The sequence below is a fragment of the Zootermopsis nevadensis genome, unplaced genomic scaffold (assembly GCF_977971745.1).
Source record: "Zootermopsis nevadensis isolate Lab colony 2312 unplaced genomic scaffold, Znev_1.0 Znev_ptg000061l, whole genome shotgun sequence".
NCBI classification, from domain to species: domain Eukaryota; kingdom Metazoa; phylum Arthropoda; class Insecta; order Blattodea; family Termopsidae; genus Zootermopsis; species Zootermopsis nevadensis.
Window position 1 is genome coordinate 13,287,053 of NW_028259192.1, and position 12,580 is coordinate 13,299,632.

The 12,580-nt window shown below is 38.6% G+C and overlaps 1 protein-coding gene across 3 annotated transcripts in view; it reads left to right on the top strand.

Annotated features, from left to right (window-relative positions):
- The window catches only part of Hr4 (nuclear hormone receptor 4), a 206,375-nt gene that overhangs the window by 100,164 nt on the left and 93,631 nt on the right, over positions 1-12,580 (top strand). The window lies entirely within an intron of this gene.

The window sequence follows — 12,580 nt, forward strand, 5'->3', positions numbered from 1 at the left end:
TCATCTTTTTCTTTGATGTTCCTTGTTCCGTTTTTAATTAATATGACGTATGAGGGAGTCGGGCCGTGCCGTGACGAATCCAGGCTGGGGGGGTATTGATTGCAGCGTCTCGACGTTGCCGAATCGCCGACGCATGAGGCTGTTGACCCCGAGTCTGCCGCCTGTAGTTGTGGAGACGTCGTTACGTCATTCAGTAGTGCCGTCCGCGCCGCCCCACCCCTCTACGTCACTCACTCTAGCAAACAGGCGATTGACGTCACTTTGCTTTAAAGCAGTGTTTCGTCTGAGGAGAATGTCGTTATTAAGTACACCGTAATTTATTGTACAAAAAAAGCTTGCGTATCGGTTGTCGCCTTGTGGTTTGTAGGTGGTTACCAGCCTCATCTGAAGATGGAGGTTATACATTCCTCCGAAATGCTAGTAACCATCTACAAGAACAGAGTAACAATCTCTTCATCTTTACGAGAAGCCAAAATATCAGCTAATTCGTACACATGTTTTGGGATCAAAACTGTAGTTTTGTCTGAGCCTAGGTAAAATGTCAATGTAACAGAAGCACGTAACGTAAAATATTCAGTAATCACAACGTATGTTCGGCACCTGGCGTCATGTAGCACGTAGGGGAAATGCGAATTTGGTACTTTTTGTTCGAGAAACGTAAGATAAAGATGACTTGGCAGACGAAGGTGTATATGAAACTGTTGTATTGAAATGGCTCTTGGAGACTGGATCAAAGTGGCTCAGGTTAGAGTCAAATGACGGACTTCGGAAGAAAGTATCACTTTCGTGAATAATTGAATATGTACAAAATGTTACATACAGTCTCTACATAACTAGTTTTTTTGAATTCGTGCGCTTTCACTTATGATTTATGATGACATGTTTCGAACATACAGGTTTATCTTCAGGTCTTTATTCCTTTTCAAGGCTAACCGCCGATGACCAGCGATTGCCCATAAATCTTCGATTATTGATATCAAAATATTAAAAATTATTTTATTAGTAATTGATAAAATTTTCTTGGTTGCTCTGAATTTATGTATTCTCCATTAAATACACTCCAAGGTGTATGTTATTATAATATTACTGTTAGGCAGCAAGCATCTCTGAAACGTCGACAAACGTCTACCAGACTACACGGCGCTGCAACCCACAATATAGCCATCTTTATTATCACACAAATCACCATATTGATACTGAAATTGTTTAAGGTTATGTTTTAACCGTTTCAAGCCGAAACTCGTCTAAATATCATCTACGAATTCAGTCCGTACTGCATATAAAACACAGTAACTCACCATTACAAATATCAACTGGTTAATGCTGTTTAAGGAAACAATTGATGTTTACAGTGAGAAGCACACGAAATCCACAAATACAAATTGAATAGTTATTGATTGCTGAATCAAGTGGGACTTACATGCACTATTGGACTTTTAATAAATATAACCCCGCAGTGACTTTAATTGGACAATTCTTTCAGAGGTTGTTGGCACGAGGATGCACAGACATAATGACTGCCTTCCTTTCTTTTAAATAGTGGACTAAAACCTACAGCGCCTTTTAATTCACATAATTTCTTCTGTTTTTAATATCGGAATTGTACCTTCATCGGCGTGCATGTATAGGTTTATTGTTCTACAGCTGTTTAGTAAACCACTTTCGTCTATGACGATGGCTGTCCTCTGGCTTGCAGTGCTATCATCGCCTTGATGATGGAGCCATTAAGACCCAGAAGAAAGTCCATCTTCACATTCGCCGCCGTGAGAACCTCAAGCCCTAACAGTTAGCTATACACAGCGCATTGATCATACATATTATTAAAGTTCTTAACGTGCCATTAGTCTAAATACAATGTTACGTCTGCTGTGTTTGTTTTATTAAAAACTTTTTCCAAAGCAGTAGAGTAGAAGCTTGATTTAAACCGACAGACGATGGAACTGGTAGATTATGAAAAACATGGTTTCTCGCCCTGGAGGGGGAATACAAGTAGGACTGAATTAACAGTGTTGAAGAGAATAAATCTGGAACCAAAGAAGAGGAAATAAGTAGATGATGGAGAACATTGCATTGGTCATAAAAGGAACTTAATTTCCGTGTACAGCATTTGTTAAATGAGGGATGAAATGTGGTGATCATGTAGCTCATATGTGCTGAATGATAAATGATATGAAGTACAATTGACCACTTGGAAGAAATAGTCGTAAATGGAGGATGATATTAAAGTGGGCCTCAAGGAAATGCTGTGAGAGTGTGGACTCGATTCATCTGGCTTATGACAGAGGTCGTTGTTCGGTAGCTGTGAATAAGGTAATGAATCTTCCATTTTTATAAGACGGGGAATTTCTTAAACACGTGAGCTTATATTAACTTTTAAGGAAAGTGTCTCCAACGTGCAGTTAATGAGCGTAATAAACTGTAAGCTTTACTTTATTTCTGGTGAAAGCTGGTGATAGGCTCACAGCATGAATATTAATTTCTCCAATGACATCACACGCCTGGTAAGGGTCTCTATGATAGAAGTGTCGAAGTTGATGACAGCTTTCTCCATTTTGAGAAGCCGCGATACCAGATCTTCGCTGTGTTGACCATAGAACTGGCACACCAAATGATTTTTATTTGCACAGAGTGCAAAACGAAAACCATAAAAATACTATTTTTTCCCCAGTTGATTGGATTTTCAACTTCTTTTTCGCTATAGGATTTGAGACTTTCGCGGCGAGTACAATCAATAAAATCTTCTCGGGCAATCAGCCGCGTTAACTGGTTACCGTAGTAGACCGACGTTTCGGGAAAGAACTCTGTCCCCATCTTCAGGGTTCTGATATGACTGGATCCTTTTCTGGGTTCTTTTTCGCTGTTATACAGTGCACAGACCCACACAGATGCGTTCTAATAAGTCAGTCCATCGTGCAGATTCCTTATGTGGAGAGTGACAGTCGCTCAGATGGTCAAAAAATTGTCCTTCTCTTATAGAATCCAAAAAATCCATTAACGTGTAATATACTGGATCAAATCCGGAGTCAGCTGAACCTAGAGACGCCACATTACCATATTTTAATAACAGTCTCCAATGCACTTTTGAGGTCTGTGAAATAGTCTATTTCTCAATCGGTATGCCGCGAAATATGCTATGCGCCGCAAGGCATTCGGTAGAATAATTACATTTTAAAAAACCCTAATTAAAAATTCGGTAATTGTTAATATTACATTAGCAGTAAATGAATACATTTTAGTAATTAGGGGTACGCAGTGGCCTCGAAGTCTGGGGCGTGGGCCTTGTGCCACTTGGTCCCTGCGATCGTGAGTTCGAATCCCACTCAAGCCATGGATGTTTGTCCGCGTTTTTCTGTGTTGTGCTGTCCTGTGTACAGGTAGAGGCCTTGCGACGGGCCGATCCCTCGTCCAAGGAGTCCTACCAAAATGTCTATAGATCAAGCCAACAAAAAGTTGGGACCCGCAGCGCCCAGGCACTTGAACGGGTCGTTCCCAGTATCCCCAGTTTAGTAATTAGTTAAACTTAATTATTTTTATGTTTCACATTTTTGTTTTATATTGACACTTGTGCCAACCGAAGATCAAACATGTTGCATAAATGCATTGCTCCTCCGCGCAGGGCTAGAGACCATGAGACTTGCACGATACCTCAGTCACGAAGTAGGGACTTTTTATATAAGTGAAACCAAGTAAGCAGAACGCTTGACATTGCAAGTTTCAAAGCCGAGATATAACGCGACCAGTAGAACTCACATGACTCGTGCGTTATTTCTTGGTCTTTGTTTCGGCGCTTTTTCAACTGCACTCATATGATAATACTGTGTAAAGGTTTATGCTGAAGATGTGCCATTAAACCGATGCATATTCTTGGACATTTTTCTACGTGTCTTAATTTTTAAAATACTAAAAAAACACGCGATATTTCGGAAACTGCCTTTGCTTCTGTCTTCAGGTGAAAGCAAAACCAGCTTTCGAAACGTCTGGTGTTAATAATAATTTGTTGAAATTAATAGTCGAAGAAAAATATTCAAGAACGGGCAGCAGGGTGAGAATGACTGATGAAATTATTGTCTTAGCATTTATTTGGAGAGACTTAGGAAAATGTATGACAGTGAGTGAGTGAGCGAGCGAGTCTGCAGGCCGCGATTCAAACCGGGAAGATTCTGAATGTGGAAGAATACTAGCAGTAGGCGACATAAAATCAAGGAAACGGACATACTAACTATTAAGCCTCCGTCGAAGGATTAGGCAAAGGAGGAAAGGCAATAGAAGTGCATACAGGAGGCATATTTCGATAACAGTACTTCATAGGTCATAATATGAGGTAGGGGATACCTATTAAATGACATAATCAAGAAAGGAACTTTATATAATGCTAAGAAAAGAAATCTCAAGGCCATCACCGTGCGCCTTATATCTCTAACCATTTCATAGCAATTGAAAGACAGTTGCATACAAAATTACAATCTGCTTAAGTTACACGTGTTTACTTTTCGCATTGTACCCCTGACTGATGATTACCTTTCATTCTTTAAAAAAAAAAAAATTGTTGCAGTTATAAATTCAGACAATCTGTACACATTAGAAAACTGCTGTGTAATAATGTTCATATGTATGTAACCACCCGTATCTGTGTAACATTCTGGTAGCAAAATCGCAGAACACTATATCGCGTTTCACACTCATAATGAAAAGTTTAAATCATGCAACAACATTATGTAACCCAGTATTGGGTGCAGAACGGAAAACGTTAGTTTCGGTTAGAAATCATATTTAATGTGGAAATACGTTGTTTAGTCCACAACAACAACAACAACAACAATAAAACTTGTGTTGTTCTCGAAAGACAGCAGTGATTTAACAGTGCCGTCGAAACCATTAAATTAGGTTTATGTTCAAACAGTTATAGTAAGCGCAAAGAAACAAAACAAAACATGAGAAATTTAAAATATACGAAGGTATTAAAACTCTAAAACTCAGAGGAGAAATTTTATCGAAGTTCAGGATTTCAACAGTTTATCAGAATAAGCATCAGAGAACTGGCAGGAAAAGAGGAGGCATCGTTGAGGGACATCATTTCATTTGCCATGACTTAAGCAAGGTCAGAATGAAAACGGCAAGGAGAAGTCCGGAAACCTACCGGGCCACTTTATGTTTCCACTACTGCAGTGAGATTAAGACGAGAACAGCGAAACGGCCAGTGAGGGCGAGAGTTCACTGCTTTGTAGCCTACTTTCAGCAAGTGTCTGTCCCTTGACTTTGTGGCAAAAGTGAACTGTTACTCAATCGTACAGCCTTGTTTGTTGACAGCCTGTTTCCAACTGCACAACAATGTAGAAGCATAACACACCGGCTTTCTCTGTCACACAACTCATTACCAGCAAGTACAGCACGTAACAGAAGTTACTTCGACTTTCATATTCCCATGAGCAATGTAATTCTCGTGAAGTAATAACGAGTATATTTATTTATTTATTTATATTTTAAGGCTATTTAATTTTTGTATTTTAACGTAATGGAAGAGACCGCTATTTGGGTAGCCCATTTTAGATGGGATAATACTAAAGTGTATTTTATGAGAGTCTGCGAGAATATTGGCTGCATTCAGTTAGCCCATGATAGGGTCCATTGCAGGCTCCGCCGAACACGGCAACAGACTTCCTGGCTCCATAAATGAAAGCACATTTCTTGACCGGCTGTGCTACTTTCGGGTTGATTCGTACATTTACTTCGATAACAGATACGTAGATTTGCGCACAGATTTACGGTTATCGTGTTAATGTCAATGAGTTTATTAGTGTAATTTATTTCCCTCCCTGACGCATCATAAGACTGCATGTGCAAACGAGAAGTAATCAACTACTACTACTACTTCAAGCTGTTCGTACCCAAAACGTGCCTCTGTATTTAAAACGCCGTCGTTCCGTCTCTGTTCTGAATGGAAAGCGAATTAAAGTTTTAAAATTGTCAGATTATGAGCAGGATGTTTTATTAGATTTTCTTAAATTATTTCTATAGCATATTATTTATAAGCGTCCGAATTTTGTTATCGACGAAATAGTGATCGAATAGAAGCTAGATGTATTTGACAGTTCACATTTTTGTTACTAAAATATAAAATATTGATTTATCACGGTGTAAGATGCTGGTCTTGGTCGCACAAATATTGGGATCGTGGGTTCGAGTCCCACTTGAGGCATGGATGTCTGTCCTCGTCTTCCTGAGTTGTGTTGTCTTGTACAGGCAGAAGTTATGAGACCAAATGTGGAAGAGCGATTCGAAAATCTGTCAGTAAAAATCTATAGAACGTGGAAGTTTAACTGTTGGCTGTACTGACTGCAAATGTACACACGCATGAAATAATGTTGTGGTATTATGAATGTGTGATTAAATGATTTTGTGTTAATTTGCTGACATGCTTCCGAGTTCGTAAGAAACTATTTGTGTCCCTGCCCATATACATCACGCCGTAAATAAATACGAGGGCTTTTTCAGTAAGACTCCCCGCACGCGGACGAACGTAGGTTGTCAACTTGAAGTACCAGTCGCACACTGCTCACAGGTAATGTTTCCCCGGTCATATTATATGGAGGTGAAAGAGGCCCAGAGCAGGTATCGACGCGGTGGTTAAGAGAACAATTCCTACCCCTGCTCTGAACTGAGCCACGGCCGTCTTTACATTAGCGCGGAATGGCAGGCTTGTTCACGTGAGCTGGCTCAAGGAAGGGTCAATTAATTTTAACCGTAGTACATTGCTGTTTATATGTCATTCACAGCGCCTTTATTTCGAACCCAGGTGCTCTCATGCTTTGAGATTGAGGTCATGAGTAAGCTTTCTCTTCTTAACGGTATAGTCTGTCGCAAAACTTAATGACACGTCTTGCAAATCCGGTATTAATCCGACTGAGCAAAGTTATGTCTCGAGATTTAACATGACCGTTGTTCATGTCCGTAGCTCAGTATATGCATTTCCAAGGTCGTAATTCTCATCACGACTTTGCATTTACTAATTTTTTTTAGTCTGTAATTTATGGCTGACTCTTTGGCCCATTGTGCAAGTGTAGAACCCAAGAATCAAAATCTCATGTCTTTCTAGGATTAGGAAAAAGATTATCAAGATTGTAAACTCAAGTCTCATACGTTGGTATGAATGGGATTCTGGCAGTTCTGAATCTCATACTTCGCTACAATTATTAATATGATACTCGTAGATCCCAGTTCCATACACTGCTTTTCTTACGAAGATTATAGTTTCAAATCTCATTGACATGAAATATTTTCTTTAGACATTCCATAAATTGTGATTTGTTTTGCATTTGTGCACACAGGGAGGACAAAGGGATCTTTCTTTTACACAAAGAATGAACTTATCGCAGACTTAAACATTCTGTTTCTGTTTTAAGTAATAGTTTTGCCTATTCTTTATCAAAAATATAAACAAAACAATCGACGAAAACAAACACCATAAATAAACTACGCGTAGGAAACATCAGGTCACTGACCCTTGAGACAGGTGCTACAATAAAGTAGCATTCCCCTGTAAAGAATAAATATTGTGACTATTATTTCTTTGTCATATGTTAGCGTAGTCTACGAATAATTAATGTGCAAGTTCCTTCTTACGTCCTCCTAAGCACGGACTTTAACCAGGATATCCGGTCATATAAAGAATAGCCCGTTTTTAAAAAGTGTTCAACTTAGTAATTGACTGTGTAATTAACTTTATTATACAAAGTCTTGTTTGAAAAGTTTATAGTTGCTGAATAGGTGAACAAATTTCATGCTTTTATGGAATACAGAGTTTCATCACCGTGTTCACAAAATCCTGCCTTTAGACCGTTCCTGAGCCCACTGTGTTCAACCCATAAATATTTCCAAGAACTCTTATCCTTCCATGTGAGCTTTACTGCCTTATATGGTGTCTTATTGGATGTTACATAACAAAGTTGAGTATGCATTTCTTGTTTTCCCCATGGGTGCTGCATGTTGCCTATCTAATCCTCCTACCCATTGGATTTGAAACTGAGTTCAAGATCCTGTTTGGACGTGGTGACGGGAATCGAATCACGGTAATCAAGCCGGCAGACAATCCCTTTACCGACTGAGCTGTCCCTGTCGCCGCCTAGATAAAAAAATCTAGGAAGCTACGATTGATTATGCATGCGGCTAAGAAGGGAGATACATGATATGCAGAATTTAGGTTGGAAAACCTATTGGGAAAACAGTCATTGGGGAGACCAAAAAGAAGACAGAGGATAAAATGGGTGTTAGGGAGATTGGTTATGAGAATGAGAGGTGATAGAATTGACTGAGGACCGAGATCAATAGTGGGCTTTTATATTAGCGGTTTTGAACCCTCGGATTCTTCTACCAAGGAGCTATAACCTTGAAGATGGAGGCAATATGTACTTCCGAAACATTTGTATTTAACTAGAAGTCCGCATGGCATTACTACCCAGAAGACAAATATTACCTTAAATCTCATAGCGCATTCCTGGTTAGTTTAGTTTAAGACAGGTGACCTGATTCGTGAACAAAATGTTCCAAGAAAAATGGGTTAGACGGGTAAATTGAACACTAATAATGGAAAAACTTTTCCGATTAAGCAGAATTTTATTGTTCATTGTTTCACTAACGTCTTGCGTCGTGTCATGTAGTTATCTCGCTTCACGACGCGCCATGTTAACTATAAATAGTGCACTAGTAGTTCTTTCAAGGTTGAAAGTTGGATTATGCATTTATAATAGTTTTGTGTACAATAATATAAAACATTCTGTGTATGGTATTTATGTGGATGCAACACATTATAAAACTATTTTTACAACAATACATTTTCCTTCGGATTTCACACTTAATATATTTATGATGATAATGAAAGTTTTTAAAACACTTGCTGTTTGTGTTTTGTTTCGAAATTAAATTGTTATAATGAGCATTACTTTTCTAACAGTGAAAAATATAAATGAATTCTTTCATGTAGAACTTAAAGTTCTCTCGGCGGCAATGCTGCCTTCCGGATTGTTGTTCGTGGTTGTACTACTTCGATCTTGAAGGTGGAGGCAGTATGCTCTTCCGAAACGTTGGTATACAGCCACAAGGCTACACTCCGCAAGAACCCAGAAAACCTCAGTCTAATTTCATCTTCAATGCAGGACTATCTTATTCCTTCCATTTCAGATATTTGGAACCTTTGACCGCGCGTCGTAAATGACGTTACACGAAAACTACAGACCGTTAATTTGTACTTGTGTTTTTGACAATGCGCTTTTCAAACTATGTGTAACCAAATTAGAATGTTTCAACGTCTTGAATTTCTCTTAAATTTATAAGTTTGTCTGAGGATAATGGAAATGAAACGTGCTAGTCACATTATAGCGCAAACTGATATGAGATTTGTGAAGTCAACTCCGTTCCTAAGGTATACGAAAAGTTAATATAGCTTTATTATATGTTTCGACAAAATAATCACACGCCAGTTGGACTTATCTTATTTTTCACGTTATCGTCCTGCGTTTTATTGTATTTTTTCCAGTAGAATACAAGTTTTCTGACCTTAACACATTTTGTAGTCAATGGCAGTCCACAACGCGGATACACTTATCTCCGTAAGTTCAGTAAATTTCGCTTAGTTTCATACATTCTGAGCCAAAAATTCGATTGCCAAATTGTTTCTCTTTGATTCATTTATGCATTCAATGAAGCATCCGAATTAAACGTGTTACAATATTATCTTTAGTGCAAGGAACAATAAACACTAGTTGCATGACAATGAGGAAACATGACTTGACAGAGTTCTAGAGCTGTAAGTGAACATATACACTCGCCCACTCAAAAAAGCACACACAAATATACATTCTCTGCTCAGTGATTGCTTTTCAGTTTTTGTTTTACTATTTAGCGAAGTTATTTTCATGAAAAGTTTTGTGTTTAGGTCTATTTATCAGGTTGCTCTTGGTTGTATGGGTTTAGTAACTTCATTTTGGGTCTTTCGGGCTTGTTCATTCGTTTCAGTTTTTTTTATGAATGGTTCCGTACTTTGTGTCAGGTCATTTGGTTTCAGTTATTTCCTTTTATTTGTTATTAGTTACTTTAGCTTAAGTCAGGTTCGATTAGGTTAGGTTGGGTTAAGTTAGGCACAGTAAAGTTAGATAGTTATTTTGGGTGTGGGTGGTTTTAGAGTGCGAGAAGGGAATATTGGCAAAATTAGCTGCTACACAACGTTCGGTGCCGTGTTGCCAGCGTCATGCCGTCCTGAGTCTCGTCTGCAGTTTTTAGAAATGCCGTGTCATTGTGTCGATGCTCAACATTGGCTTGCCAGCACTGTTTCGAATGTTATCCTGAGGCTCCTCTTCGCTTTTCTCGATAACGTGTGTCGCTGTCGGGATTATAGGCTTCGCCCTGATGACGGAGGCAGTATGACCTCTGAAACGTTGGTAAACCTCAACCAGGCCACACGGCGCAACAACCTAGAAGACAGAAATCTTCATATGTGTATCCATTGCTACGTCAGTCATTAGTAATCATGGACGATCGTGTTTAAGGTTTCTGTTAATAGCATTTATTTAACACCTTCCCAGACAACACAAATGACCATAACCAACCGAACCGTAGCAGTAACTTGTTTATTGCAGACCAGGGCGCGTTGCCTATCATTTTATTCCTGACCCTGAGGTGTTAGCTAATTCCTGACCAGCGTAACAGGTGGGTCAGTGCCCCTAGCCAATAGCTGACCAAAGTACAGGGTAATTACAAACTTATTTAACGGTTTTAAAATCACATCTGGTTTTAATTAAGACGTAAATGTGAGAAGTATACTAAATGATACTCTATATCCTCAAGTTTTTACAGGTGCATTATATATATTATTTCATGTTTTAATTTTATGATTCTGTCAAAATCTTTATAGGAGTTTCTTTGTCTAGCGCTTCCGTATTTATTGTTTAGAATAGACAGCTCCTGAATGGGAGTCAAAAGGGGTTGTCATATATCCTTGGCATGACGAACTGGTCTGTCATTTTGGTATGCCTCCGCGTGTAAATGGTAGAGAAATGTGTCTAGCCTGTAGCCAGTCACTTCTCTCTGCAGCTATTTGTGAATTAATTGATTGTAATTTTCATTTTGAGTCAGCCGATGTGTTGTAGAGTGCAACAAGGACGTTTCTAGACCCAGGGATAAAAACGGCATCAAACGCTACCAAGATGTCTGCGTCACCGCAGTTGCTAGTGAAAACATTTTGCTTGTTTTGTTTGTTAAAGTTAATTAGTGGGTGGTACTACAATAGATCCATGTGGCAGTTGTCAGTATGCCAAACGACCTACTTTATGGTTAAACAAAGACGCGATCAGCATCTCGCTGTGTCTCTTCGCTTGTAAGGTCCTGACGAACTCAAGGTTATCGTAATGAAGCTTCTTTCGAGAATTACTTTTCAGATTACGAAATATTCAAAAGGTGTATGATATAAATTAAACCATGGATAATAGCTTAATATTCTTTTAATTTTTGTGGGTTAAGGAAAGATAATGCTGTTTTCTGAACGTGAAAGCAAATATTATTTTAATATTTATTTCACATTCTGCGAACCAGACAAGTTATACCGTATTCCGTGTTCCCATTAATCACAGTTGCTTTCCACATTACCAAGGACGGTCAAATGCAGATTTTATGACATATATATTTAACTATTTTTCTGTCTCTCTCCCTCACTATCGTTTTGTGTTTCTGTTTCTTTATTCCCTTCTGTAATTACTTTACTTATTCTTAATCTTACTGCTCATTCCTTTCCTTCCGTGTTTGCATCTTTCTTACTGAAGTTAGTATATGGATAAAATGTCGGATTAACGCCACCTTCCGAAGATAATCAAATTAGTTACTTTAATAGCATGAGTACCAAAGAGTGCATCTACGGCCTCTGAAAGAATAGGGAAATTTTGTATTTATGGTTGTCACACAATGTTGCAGTTGACTGTGAATTTGTTTAGCGACCTAGGCCAGAAAAGTTTGATCCTAGTGTAATCTGCTACCTGTCTCTTTTAATTAGATTCATTCTCGTACCACCTCTGTAGCGACAAATGTCACATTAATTGGATAGGTCGAAAGTAGTCTCCGTTTGTTCTGTGCCTCTTGCCTTTACACATTTATGGCATGTTAAACAGGGTTTTATTATTAAACAAAATATATTTTTTCCTTGTATTTTTAACACCCTACGGTATGGTTCCATGTTCCGTCCAGCCTCTAGACTGTGTGGTGTTTTTTATTATGTTGACTGTTGTTATGATTCATATCTGTGGAGAGACCTACTTGTCACAGACATCCGTTAGGAAAAGTCAATGAATTTAGTGTCGAATGAACATCTTTTTTATAACTTATGTGCCATGACCAACTTTCTAGTACAACGAAAATTGGACAGCCTTTCAACGGATGCAAGGCTATGTGTTTCAATGTGAGTATTAATGTGTTTACCAAGACCTATCTTAACTTACTCAAGTGTGGAGATGGGCGATCGCCCATGGGCTTATTTTTCGACACCGGCGCAGTTTCAGAGGTTGTAATTTTATGAACGTGAAAATACAAATAATTTATTTGC